At 50.8% G+C, this 14,099-nt stretch overlaps 1 protein-coding gene across 2 annotated transcripts in view; it reads left to right on the forward strand.

Annotated features, from left to right (window-relative positions):
- The window catches only part of AHNAK (AHNAK nucleoprotein), an 80,532-nt gene that overhangs the window by 29,664 nt on the left and 36,769 nt on the right, over positions 1-14,099 (forward strand). The gene's annotated exons all lie outside the window — the stretch shown is intronic.

The following is a 14,099-nucleotide window of genomic DNA, read 5'->3' on the forward strand; positions in this document are numbered from 1 at the left end:
GGGGTGTGGGGGCTGTTGGTTTGGGAAAGAGGTAACAAGGGAGGCGTGTGGTCCCATTACCACTTTCTTAAGATGACTGACTTACAGCTGCACTTGTGAATTGGGCCAGATACTGAACCCTCCTTGAGCCTTGGTTTCCCTGTCCCTAAAATTGGGGGTAGTGTCCACAGGGTCAGAGTCCCCTCGGGCGTTTGGGCGTCTGCTGTGCAGGGACACCACGTTTATGGGTATAGCGTTCACGGCACAGCCACATGTTACTTTACAGAGGGCTCGAGGGTGGGTGTGGAGTCCGGGAGTGAGAATGCGCACACACCGACCGGCCCACAGGCCCCCGTGCACCTGCCTTCTGTCCCAGTGGGGTCTGTGCTCCTTGGAGGGTGCTTTCACGGAGTCGCAGCTCGAGCCCAGTTCCTGGCCCTTGCTCAGTTCTGAAGCTGACAGGTACGTGGGGTGGGATAGTGTGTGTGCTTCCTGTGGTGCGTGGCCCTGGTGTCTGGAGGATGGGATGAGTGGGTGACAGCGGCCTGCACTAGTGTACACAGCTGGGGGACATCTCCTGGAATGCTTGGAAAGATGCCTTTGGCAGAACTACCCAGGGGGTCCAATAATTATCAAGTGTGTGTGTGTGTTAAGGATGAAGAAGGGGTGATACAGGCTTGGTTAGTAATGGCCCTCAGTGTTCATTCATTTTGAGCCCCCCCTTGCTTCAGAATCCTCCTTGGCTGATCTCCACATGCCAAACGATATGGTGGACATAGGAAACTGGAATGCTTTTTATTTGTTTGTTTTTAGAGAGAGGGGAAGACAAAGAAAGAGAGGGAGAGAAATATCAATGTGTGAGAGAAATATTGATCAATTGCCTCTCGAAAGCCCTCACCAGGCACCTGGCCCGCCACCCAGGCCTGTGCCCTGACTGGGAATTGAACCAGTGACCTTTCCCTTTGCAGGACGGCGCCCAACCCACTGAGCCACACCACTCAGGGCTGGAATGCTTTGAACCCTAGAAATGTACATGAGCAAACGATACTTAGATACATCTGCCAGGGATGGTAAGGATGGTGATAGTTCCCTGCCTCTCCAGATGCGATCTCCCTGGCCTGGACAGTCCGGGGCTGCTGAGTAAGATGGGAAAGGAAGATGGCAACTGGCCATTCAAATGGGGGAAGCTTTTTAGCTGCCCTCTTCCTCCATCATGCCCAGGCTGGAGGCAATGGCCATGGAACAGGAGCCCCCCTCCTGCAGTGACCGTTAGCATAGGGGTACCACGGAGGAGTGCCAGGGCCTGGAGAGGCCCGCGGAGGGCCCATCCCAGCCGGCTCTCTCCGACTGTCCTGCCTGCCCACTTTCAGTTCCCCTCTCTTTCTGTTCCTACCCGACACCTTCATCACCACCCACCTTGTGCTCTCTCAGTCCCTGCTGGGGATGGTCCAGGTTGGTCCCCCAAACCCTGCAGGGTCCAGACTCATGAGGTTTAAACTCTGGGGTCCCAGTTCCTGTGGGAGGAGCATCAGGAGACGGGGAAGGAAGTTTCCAGCACGGAACCTTAGCAGGGACTGCAGCCTGACACTGCACCTTGCTTTAGGCAGTGTGACTGTATGGAAGGTGGCGTGGTAGAGGGACATTTGGGAAATCGAATTAATTTGAAATGTACCACATGCTCACAAATAGTAGTGAGTGTTTTTCATCAACTCAAACTCATTTCTGAGTCTGTCAGGGTCCTTACAGGAAACAGAATTCCACTTGAAGGCGGTTCAGCCACAGGGTTTTTAATAAGGGACTGTTTGCGGAGGGTGGGCAGGGGCAGAGGAGCCAGCAAGGGTGGAGAGCCCCCAGGGCCAGCGGGCAGCTGGTCCTGCCCTGGGGCCTGATGGAGTCCCAGGAAGAAACGGTGTTCCGGAACCCGGTATGAGCTGAGGTAGAGGAGGGACCTCCACCAGCAGGAACTGTAGCTGCCCTTGTGAGGCAGGAAGAAATATTCGGACCTTTCCTCGACTGTTACGGATATATTTTTTAAAGATTTCATTTATTTATTTTTAGAAAGGTTAGAGAAAGAAAGGGAAGCATCAATGTGTGGTTGCCTCCTGTGCACCCCCCGCGCCGGGGACCTGGCCTGCAACCCAGGCGTGTGCCCTGACTGGAATCGAACAGCAGCCCTTCGGTTTGCAGGCTGGTGCTCAATCCACTGAGCTGCACCAGCCAGGGCTTGTTACGAATATTTTTGTTCTCTTTTTCTTGGAACTGCTCTCAATGTCTCCCGTACATTAAAAAATTCGCTTTCTTGGGGAAACAAAAGTCTTCCTCTCTTGATTTTTGCAAAAAGCCAAAAGGCCTGGAAGATGTTTCCCAGGACAGAACCCCGAATATCACACCGGCCTGGGAGTCAGTGGGACTGGAGGTGGCCTTGGACAAATTAAGATCCCTCTCCGCCGCAGCTTCCTTGTTTGTCACAAGGACCAGCCACGCGTTCTCTAAGGCCCTGGACGGTTTCTCCAGTCTGTGATCCAGGCTGGTTCATTAGGTGGATGGGGCTGCTGTGCGTCAAAAGCAAGAGGTGATTAGAATGTGCAACCAATTTTCCTGTGCGGCTGGGAAGTTGGATCAGATGGTTGGAGCAATGGCAGCATTACTGAGACCTGCTGGGTCTCCCGTGGCCCAAAGCACAAGCACAGCCCCCAGCAGGGCTCTGCAAAGCGCCATGTGTGTGTGTCTCACACCTTCGAAGTCTCACCTTTGCTCTCTGGGGTCGAATGCCAGCTGTGACATGAGTAGTACCCAGGACATGCAGCTGAGCATGTCACTGATGTTCCTTTTTTTTTCTTTTTAAGTGTATGTATTTTGAATTCGAACCAACAAAGAAGTTGCATCTCTTTGTATACAGGGTCTGGCAGAAGTAACACCTACTGGAGTATGGTTGGTAGGGTAATAATATGGGTCTAATAATTTATAGTTTTAATTTGAACATTTCACCTAAAATGTCCTATGGTGTGTTTGAGTGTGATATTGTTATGTTACAGAATTACGTGCTTATGATTTTGTGATAAAAAAGGGGCATTTTTGGTGCTGGACCCTGTGTGTATGTGTATGTGTGTGTGTGTGTGTGTGTTATAATTATCATTATTTTTGCTGAATCATTGGAGAATAAATTGCAGACACTGTGACCCTTTACTCCTAAATACTTTAGCATGTATGGGCGTTCTCTTATATCACCAGAATACAATCTTCAAATTCAGGAAACTTAACATTGAGATATTATTATCTGACAGAGTCCATATTTAAATTTCACTAAGTGCTCAATAATTTCGGTATAGCAATGTCTTTTTTCCTATTTAGGGTTCAACCCACGTCCATGACCCCACATGCCACTCGGTTGTTGCAGTCTCTTTAGTTTCTTTAGTTGGGACAGCTCCTCAGCTTTTTGTTGCCATTTGGGACATTGAGATTTTTTAAGTGTACGGGGCCAGTTGATTTGAAAATGTCCCTCAGTCAGGGTTTCTCTGATGTTTCCTCATGGTTAGATTCCGGTGATGCTTTTGGGGGAGCAGGAATGCCACCGAAGTGGTGTGGGGACCCTTCTCAGGACCCACATGACCTCGGTCCCTTGATTAAGGAGATTGCCAAGTTTCTCCCTTGAAACAGTGCCACGGTTTCCCTCTGGAATTAGCAAGTAAACCCAAGTTTTCAAGAAAGAAGTCCAAGTTTGGGCAAACGCATTTCGCAAGCACACTTGAAACGGCCGCGGCCTGCGCGCCTCTCAGCCTTGGCATGCTCGCCCGCTCAGGGTTTGGAAAGCAGCGTTCTGGCTTTGGGGCTTTGCAACACAGAGTAGCCCTCTGTCTCTCCTCACGAGGACAAAGAATTCGGGGCATGAATGCCTGCCATAGGCCGAGAATGCCATGTGCTGTTTACCAGCCTCCGATGGCCCTGTGGCGTCGTTCCGGCAGGCACAAGCGCTTCCGAAGGCTGGGCGTGCCCAGCAGAGGCTGCCAAGGGCCACAGCAAATGCGCGGGGAACATTCTGCTGAGGAGGGTGGTTTTAGTTCCCTTCAAAAACCTCTGTTATTTTCCACCACAGGCTTGAGGCCTGGCCTTAATGGAAAGACTTCCCGGTAGTGGGGCCAAGGATGGGAAAGGGTTAAGAATGAAAAGACCTTCTCTTTGGACAGGGCATTCTAGTGCGCACAGTGCTTTATCACCTGAGATCTCAGGCGGGGTTCTCCGCTCAGCCCTGGCAAGAAGTGTCCAGAAAGGTGAGGTTGGGAGAAGCGAAGTGATTGGTCTCAACTCACAGAGCTGGGAAAAGAGGACTCTGCCTAGGTCAAGCCAAGTGGTCTGATTAAGAAAAAAAAATTTTTTGTTTGGTTTTTTTCTTTCCCATGATGCCATTGTTGTTTCCCAAGGAAGTTGGGAACTTTTTTCTGAGATTTTAGGAAATGGAAGATGTCTTTTGAAATTTGTAGGGCCTTAACCTTTTAACAACATCCCAGAAGTAGTTATTAATTTGCAAAGCCTCTTTTCTCAATGAGCCTATGATCTAGTAGGGAAATAATAATAATAATAGTAGTAGTAATAATAGCTATCAGTTCTGCCGCTTCCTAGCTGTGTGATCTTGGGCAAGTTATCGAATCGCTCTGTGCCTCAGTTTCCTCGTCTATAAAATAGGGATGATTTGGTGCCTCTCTCATAGCTGCGCAGTGAGGACGATGTCAGTTAACACAAACAATGTGCTCCGCATTAATAAATACTGTCAGTGTTAGCTATTACTATCAAAAACTTACTTTGTGTTAGGCATTATATATGTGTTGTACATGCTTTATATTTATTAATTTCTTCAACACCCCACGAGGTGGGTATTATTTTTCTCACTTACAGGCAAAGAAACTGAGGCGCAGAGAAGTTAAGAGATATGCTCTGGATCACACAGCTAGTCAACCGCAGAGCCAGGATTCAAAGTGGGCCTGGCCTGCCTGAGAAGCCTCTGCTTTTAAATAACAGCATTCTGGGAAGACTGTTAGTAATAGTTTACAACTGTTTCAAGGTTTGGAGAGGAGTGTGGGGAGGGCATTCCAGGCAGAGGGAACAGCAGGAGTCAAGTGTGGAAGTGAGGTGGGTGGGGAGGCTCGGGAAGGCGGGGCTGGGGGAGCAAAGGAACAGACAACTTAGAATGTAACTTGAGACTCCCGGCAGCTTGGCTGGTTTCCGGTCCAGTCCCGACTGAAAAGGAAAGGCTCTTACGAATTTGCCCATTTGGGGAGTAGGGGGTGGGCTTCAGGCCCAGCAAAGTGAAATGAACCCTTGGGCCAAGTTCAGCTTCCTCAGTTGCTGCCAGCCCCTCTGGCCAGGTGTCACCCTGGTCTTTCCCCTCTCTTCACTTCCAGGTTAATCCAGGATGATGATAAGGGAGAAACGTCAATTAAAGCATCTCCATTGTAATTAGCCCCACCCACTGTCCCTGACTGCTGTCCTCGCAGCTTTGAAGCCCCCCCCCCTCCGGGGCCGGCCCCAGCCTGTGGCTTCCGTCTGCAGCTGTGGGAGAGCAGGCCAGGCCTGCGCCCATCCCTCTGGCCAGCTGGGGCCCTGTGGGGCTGAGCCCCCTTTCTGCGGGAGGGCTTGGGAATACGAGAGTGGCTCCAAAGAGGAATTTTGCGCAGAACCGAGTTGTTCCAAACTGTGGACAGACTCTCCCTTCTTTTCCCTCCGCCTGCCGGCCCTGCTTGGCCCCAGGGCTGAGGCCAATTGGAGCCCGGCTTTAGAACCTGCAAACGATCAGCGATGTGAATAGGAGGGGGACTGCCCGGCTCTGGGGTGGACGGAGCAGCTCTACTCTCTCACCCACCCACCCACTCACACTCCACCACCAACCGCGCCCGGCCGAAGAGGGGACTGGACCCTCCACCAGCTTGGACCACTGGCTCTTCATTCTGGGGCGCGAAGGAAGAAGGAAGCAAATAAAAATCAATGGAGAGAACAGAAAAGCGAGCCCAGGATGGGGCAGAGGCAGATGCGGCGTGGCTAGGGAGCTGGGGTGGGGTGGGGGTGGGGGCGGGGGAGGAAACAGGGGAGGAGCAAAGTCCCAGGAACAGGAGAGGAAAGGTTTGGAAGGAGTGGCTGCGAACGTGAAAGGGCGTGGAGAGGGAAGGAAAGAGAGGACCCGCAGGGAGTAGAGACAGCGCCAAGTGGCACTGGGGGGACTTTAGCGCCGCTCCCCATCCGTGTAAGTCCCTTCGGGCGCCCCAAATGAATTTACAACCTAAATAAAGTAGCGCGCTTGCAACGTCAACGTCCCCGCTCCAGCCAGAAGCCAGATGACACCCTTAAGTCCCCGGCAGTAAAGGCACTGCTGTGATCCAAGCAGTAAAGGAGCCTCCCCAAAACACTTGGTGGTCCCAGAGCAGTGGGAGGGAGGGGGAGGAAGGGAAGCGAGAGGGGGCTGGGGCAATCCCCAGGGAGCAGCTTACGCCACGCTCCGCTTGGCCCAACTGCCAATCCCTAGGCCGCATTCGGGTCCCATGACCCGTTGCCAGGCAGATTTTTTTTATCCACCTCTGTACTGCCGCTAACCTCTTGTCCTGCGGCGGCCGGGTGAGGCTGGATGCGCTGCCCAGAGGCTAGAAAAGCGGGAAGGAGGACGGTGCGAGGCCCTCGTGAGGGTGCTCGAGGCCAGGGTGTGGACGCGGGAGTTAGCCCCCTTACCCTGGTGGGTCCCTAAGCCCCTAGCTGTGTAGGGACACATGCTTTTTCTCCTAGTCCAGACTTTTCCCTCAATCGACAGCTTTGTACTCTGAGTACAGCTTTGTACTGCTATGCTGGAGCGTGCCGGCGCCTACTGTGTTAACACTATGGGTTATTTACATTCAAAAGCGGGGCTTTGGGGCCTTCATGGTGGTTATTTCAGGCCCCTGGGCAGCCAGCTCTGGGTATTTTGGGACAGGAGAGCCTTTTAGTAAAGTGCCCCAAACAGCATGGGTAGATGCCCGCCTAGCTTTGCTCTCCAGGTTCCTGACACAGTCCTGGATACCGAGCTGCAGCTTCCTGGGCTTGGGCTGTAGAGGGGCATGGAGCGCTGCCCGTCTTCAGGCCCAGATGGGGCAGAAGGCTTTTCCAGCCCGTGCCCTGCGGGGTGGGTTTTGTGTTTTACCTGGGCACGCTGGGTCCTGCAGGGCACAGGCCCCTGTCCCCCGTGTCCAGCGGTGAGGCTGTGGGGAGGGCTGGAATGTGAGCTGGCAGCAGAGAATAAAGAGGGGGCGTTTTTCTACTTGTGAGAGTGCAAGTCCGGCTCACAACTTGAATTTCAAGTGGGTCCTTCAGGCAGATTAGGGAGGTCAAGTGAGAGCGTGGAGGCAGCCGGTGTGGATTGTCTAAATTCCTAGAAAATAAGCTCTAGGAATTTAGCTGTGGGTGGGGGGCGTGTCAGGTGTGGCACTCAGGCCCCACACACCAGGACTGGAGCTGGTGGTCCAGGGGGCCTTGCTCGCGCTCTGTTTGAACACCCGGTTTGTCCAGAGATTGCTTGTCTCTTGAATCATAACCAAGAAACAAATGAATGCTTTAAGCCAAGGGCTTTCTTAAAAAATTATTATTATTATTTTTTAACAGAGCTGCCGTCCTCATATGGAGGAAAACCACTCCCTCTAAGTACTGTTTTTGGTAACTGCTCTTTGTTTGAAGTAATGGTTGTTCCTAAAACTGGGAAATTACATATTACTGTTTATCAAAAGGAAATAAACACCTTGGCTTAATAGGGTTCTTGTCACTGGGTGGTGATTCCAGACCTCGCCAGCAAGCCGAGTAAAAAACCTTGTGGTATGTTCTGCCGACACTCATTTTCAGCGTTCTACGATTTCTGAAGGGGAAACGCTTGAATCCTCTGTGTTTGCCCGGTTTGCTTGCCATGTTCTTGTTATATAACCATGGAGAACCTTTGGTAGGGCCTCTCTGGCGGCAGAAAGAAGTACAGGAAAAAACACGGGGAGTGGGGCGTGTCTCCTGCTCACTCTACTCAGACATGGATTGGACTCTGTTGTTTTGTATTCCTGGGCATTGGGTTAACTCTCACTATGCGAGACAGTGAAATGCGGGCTGGGAATGCTTTATGGAGACAGCCTGGCGGCAGGTAGGTCCGCCCAGAGAAGAAAAGGTCTTGGACGGGCCTCTGAGCAAGCCCCTGGCGGGTGCTCACCCCGGTCTTCTGAGGGCCCTTCTGCTTTGGATTCAGGCCGTCATCAACCCCTACACTCAGATCGAGCTGGCCTGCCCTGTCCCGCTCAGCTCTTCGTAGTCCGTGCTCTCCAGCCTCTTGGCTTTCAAGCAGACTTTTCTTCCTCATCCTCTGGGTTTCACCCTAGGGAGCATTTTCTTCTGGAAGTCTTCTTCCCTGACCACCCCCACCCCATAAAACTGTCTGCGGGCTCACGTTGCTCCTCCTTTTCCTGTTCTCAGCACTATTCCCATTGTCTGTCTGCTTCCCCTCATCAGACGCTCAGGTCCATGAGGGAGGATGGTAGGGAGAGACACGGGCTGCTTGTTCACCGCCACGGCCCAGCATGGTGCCAGTGGCAGAAACTCGGGATGCCCTCCCATCATCATCTTTTAAAAAAGATTTTATTTGTTTATTTTTAGAGAGAGGGGAAGGGGGGAGAGAAACATTGATGTGTAAGAGATATATAGATCAGTTGCCTCTTGCATGCCCCCTTCTGGGGATCTGGCCCGCAACCCAGGTATGTGCCCTGACTGGGAATCAAACCACTGACCTTCCGGTTCTCAGGCTGGCACTCAATCCACTGATCCACATCAGCCAGGGCACCGTCTTACCACTTTATACACTTCCCCTTAGCAACACGTGCTCCAATCTTTCTTCTGTCCATTGCTATGTATTGCCCTGGTTCTCCAAGGCATTAGCGTATACTTTGGGTAAAAGCCAATAAAAACAAGCAAAAGCAACCTCCCCAAAGTAAACAAAACAAACACACACCAGAATGGGTTCCCTAATAAGTTCTTGTCAAGGTTTTGCAAACCAGCTGCTCTCCTAGAGCTGTTGATGAGCCTGCTTTAACTGCAGGAGAGGATGGGAAAGTGTGCAGCTTGTCAGCATGCCCCTCAGCACCGGCACCTCTCCAGCATGCGGGACTGCCCTGTCGGGGCACAAAGGAGGTGCAGGCAAAAGCTTGCAGACGCAGGAGGTGAGGAACTGAGGTCCAGGAAAGGGGGGGGCTGCAGAGGAGTGCTGAGTGGGTTTGGCAGGAGACCAAGGCAGGTCAGGGGTGGGTTCCAGATGGTCCTGCCAGAACTGCAGCGGAGACTTGATGGCCAAGAATTGAAGTTAAGGAAGGGGGAGGGAAAGAAAGCTGTGGCGTGGAGAAGGAGGGGGTTCCCCAAATCTGGTCCGTTTGGTCCCAAACCGGTCACTGACAGCTGAAATGTCACTCATTGCTAAGTCTGTGTGACTTTTGATTATGTTGTTCCCAGTTGACAATTTTAATATTTTTAATCCTCACCGGAGGATGTATTTATTGATTTTTTTTTTGAGAGAGAGAGAGGGAGAGAGAGACAGATGTTGATGTGAGAGAGAAATATTGATTGGTTGCCTCCTGTATGCTCCCTGACCGGGGATGGAACCTGCAACCTAGGTGTGTACCTTGACCAGGAATAGAGCCTGGAGCCTTTTGGTGTGCAGGACCATGTGCCAACCAACTGAGCCACCCAGCTTGGGTGGTCATTTAGATTTTCATTAAATTAAAAAAAATGCATCTTTCTGATGAGATTCTGAGTGCCTTGACCTGGTTTTGTTTTATAAAGAGAGTAAAACAAACAAAAAAAGCACCTTTATTTGTTCTCTCTCCTTCTCCTCCTTCCCTCCCTTCCTTCCTAGTGAAGTTTTTGACCAGAAACCCCAGGATGCGGGGATTTGGGATTTCCGCCTGAAGAGAGGTGGGCTGGCCTTTTCTTTGTCGCGGCTCACTGTGCCCCCTCCGCCCTGCCGCTCTCTTTGAGCTGGACAGACACGGTGGCAGCGGCTCTGTCGGCAGTGCAGAAGGACATGAAGCCCGGCTGCGTTTCGCTGGGAAGCGCTTGGCTGTGCGCTGCTGACATGTGAGCGCAGGATCGCGTGTGCAGGTCCGGGTTTAGCACTGGGCGCTCACAGCCGCAACGCTCAGCGTTTTAAGCCTCCTTCCCAGGCAGCGAGGCTGGGGTTTGGTGAAGGCGTGTCTCTCTCAGGTGTGAGCAAAGTCCTCTCAGAAAGCAGATGCGGAGGCGCTGAGATTGGGAATCTCCTGGGGGAGTGGTAGGGAATTTCTTGGCCTAATGGGATGCGGGGCATGTGAACATGTTCGCATCCGGTCGTCAGGAGTGAAGCGTAGTTCCCAGCCCAACGTAGATGTGTTGGCATGGCTGTGACTCAGGCGGCTTATGCTGGTTCCTTGCCCACTGAGAGCAGTCTCCCGAGGTAGGCAGCACTTCCCAGCTGATGGAAGGGTTATTTACTACGTGCAGCGGTGGGTCAGCGATCACCCAGCTGATTCTCTTCGTTGTGGAAAAGAATGAGGTGGAGGTCCGTCTTTAGCCCGATTCCCAGGACAGCCATCTGTGCTCAGCATTATAAAGCCCACGTGGATTTTGTAAATCACAGGAGTAATGCAGAACTGCTGCCACGCCCTGCATGTCTCACCACTGGCTGTCTGAGGCACTGCACGTAGGTTTGGGAGGAACAGGTTCTAACCTGAGCCTGATCATTAACAGGGCCAGTCTTCCTGAGCGAACATGCATCTCTAGGCCAGTCAGGTTAGCTCAGCCTTCCAGCACCCGTGTGAACTGACATTGAAGGGAAGCAGGCTGGGCCGGGCTCAGGTGGGGTTGCCTGGTGCCTGTAAGATTTGAAGGCCTCAGGAAAGGCTGCCCTAGCCTGAAATGTCTCCGCTACTGGCTTGTCAAGGATGCCTGCAATTTCACTGTTAGTGAGTCATTCCTTTGTGTTTACCACAGGCCCTCTCCTTGCTGTCCTTTTGTAAATGCGTTTTGGTCTGGGATTCCCTTAACCTTTTCACCTTCAGTTGTATGTTTCATCTCTTGGTTAAACCACTACTCAGCCCTACTTTTTGTTTTTCCAGTCTTACTGAGACTTAATGGACATGTAACCTTGTATTACTTTTAGGTGTGCAGTGTAACGAGTTGATGCATGCATGTATTGCGAAATGATCACCACAGAAAGCTTATTTAGTCTCAGTTCCACTTTTTCATGTTAGGGTTCTCTGGAGTCATCTCACCTACCCTATTCCTATTCTGTTCAGCTCAGACGGGAAGCAAAGCTGGAAGCCGGGTGCCCTGGTGCCAGATGGCTCCTGAAGGGGGTTATTCTCCCCTCTTTTGGCCAAGGCGGAGCACTGTCAGCTTCTGCTCAGCTCCTTTCCTTTCTCACTTCCACTCACTCACTTTCCCCTCATCCTCTCCATTCTAAGTGGCCCCCTGTAAGAAGGGGACTGTCCTACATAGCCTGGAGGAGCCAGGATCTCCCAAGCCAGGCCCAGCTTGGCCGCACCCTTACCCCTTCCACACTTGGTCTGCACTCCCTCTGCCTCGGGGCCTGGGGAGTGGCTCCGAGCTGCCCAGCTGTAGGTACCCCACTAGTGCAGCTGGTTGGAGCAGACAGGAGAGTGAGGGGCCAGCCAGGTGCTATGAGCTGGCACTAGAGCCTTAACCATCTGCACCTTCTCCTCTCCCTGTGGCCTGGAAGAGGGGGCTGCAGCTGATCTCTGTCACGTCCCTGCCTCTGGGTGTGTTGTATCAGCCCATGGAACTCCCTGAAAGGTGATGATGCCATAAACTCCACTGGCCTATAAACTCCACAAAGGGGGATACATTTTTTAAATACTTCCCTAGAGTCTAGAAGAGTACCTGACCCATAGTAGGCACTCAATAAGTAGTTGTAGAACAAACCTCCTCTTGTTGAAATAACCACAGCCGGCAAAATACTTCCAACCCTGGCCAACACTTTATTGGGCAAGCAGACATTTTGAAGACTAACACTTCCAAAGACTTCATTTTTAATCCACACCACGTAGCAATTCATCTTTGTAAAAAATTGGAACAGTAAGAGGATTCCCCTTGTCCCAGTAAACTCAAGCGCACACGCCTCCCTGGCGCTAGCCCTTGCTCTCACCTTGGCCTGCGCCCTGTGGACTCTGGTCCGTGCATCTGGACACGTCTGTGTATCAGCACAGACATCTGTCATCTGCAGGTCACTAGACACCAGAAATAAGGTTGCGCCGTGTTGTTCTGCAATTTACTCCTTCCCCCTTTAACAGTATGTGCTGGAGAAGGTCATCCCCAGTGTCTGCGAGCATCCTCGCACACGCCACTCTGAGCCCGTGGTCAGGTTCTTCACCTGGGTACCTAGGGGCGGAATGGCTGGGAGAAGGTGCACGCGCAATTAACATTTTAATAGTTATTCCCAATCTCCCTCCGGAAGGGCTGTGACCAAGCACAATCCCGCTGCCAGGTGGGAAACCCTCTCCTCCTTCACACCCTTGTTGGTTTTCATTGATATCTTTTGTTGATTGATTGATTGATTGATTGATTGACCAATCTGATGGCGAAAACATGATCTATTTTTTTTGAATGCTTGCTGATTTATTTATTGACTGAATACATATAAACTATAAGGAATAGTAAGCAGTGTGAAAAAAAGGGAGGTTAAAGCTAGGTGAAAGAACATTCAAAATTGATTTTTAAATATTCTGATTAGGTACCATTTTATATTTTTAAAAAGATTTTACTTATTTTTAAGTAAAATCTTAAGTCCCTAAGGGAGGGAGAAAGAGAGGGAGAGAAACATAGAAGGGTGATAGACACGTCGATAGGTTGCCTCACACACGCCCCTAACCGGGGACCCAGCCTGCAACCCAGGCACGTGCCCTGACCAGGAATCAAACCAGCGACCTTTGGTATGCAGGCTGACACTCACTCCACTGAGCCACACCAGCCAGGGCAGGAACAATTTTTATTAACTTCACTTTAGACTTTAAGCATGTAGAACAACTAGTAAATTGTCACTTTGTAGGGTAAATTTACCCTTATTTTTTATTGAGACATAATTGACACTTAACATTAGCATTAGGTGTATAACATCGTGATTTGTTATGTGTGTATATTACCAAGTGATCACCACAGGGAAGTCCGGGTAACGTCCACAGCCACACAGTTTCACATTTTTTTCTTGCAGTGAGAACTTTTTAGGTCTACTCTCTGAGCAATTTTGAAATATACCATACAGTAGTAGTAACTGTAGTCCCCACACTGTACGTTACGTCCCCAGGACGTATTTACCTCGTAACTGGAAGTTTGTGTCTTTTGACCCCCTTCCTCTATTGCATCCACCCCTGGCCCCTTCTTCCTATCTTTTATTTGTTTATTTATTTTAAAAAATTTTACTGAATTTATTGGGGCGACATAGGTTAATAAAATTATATGGGTTTCAAGTGTACATTCTCTAATACAGCACCTGTGTATGGTCCTGTATGCCATGATCTCGTTGTTAGAACAACAATTTCAGGTCAATCTTCTTGGCCAGGAAACTGTGATTCACAATATAGAGCTGGTACTATTTAACTGCTGTGTGTTCTGTTACTTAGTAACTATTTTACCGTGCGTGAGTAATCGGGCCTCTGTCCTTTTGGATAAGAATAGTTATGTATCAGTGTTGTCCACACAGTTCACGGTGACCTTTAGATGTAAAACAAGAGAGAGAGAGCTTGGGCTCTTAGAGTACCCGGGGCAATGGCCTCCCTTCCCCTTTCTTAGCCCCCCCTTCTCTGGAGCGGCCTCAGTGAGTTTGTCTGCTGCCACAGCCTGCCCTTCCTCCATGTCCTTTCCTGCCACACAGTGGCCGTGTCCTGAAATGATGGGGCCAGAGTCATTCTCTGCTCCCCTCCGTCTCTCCTTTGATCAGCTCAGAAGGCATCAACAGAAGTTGCTGGGCTTGTCCTTGGCTTGGCTGTGAGGATAGCAGGCCCGTCTTCTTCAGAAGCTACACCACGGGCCTCAAGCTTTTCCAGGTTCACAAATCACCTAGTACAGTATTTCCTTAGAGAAATGCCTTTTAAAAGGAA

Source organism: Desmodus rotundus, chromosome 5 (genome assembly GCF_022682495.2).
Source record: "Desmodus rotundus isolate HL8 chromosome 5, HLdesRot8A.1, whole genome shotgun sequence".
Classification (NCBI taxonomy): domain Eukaryota; kingdom Metazoa; phylum Chordata; class Mammalia; order Chiroptera; family Phyllostomidae; genus Desmodus; species Desmodus rotundus.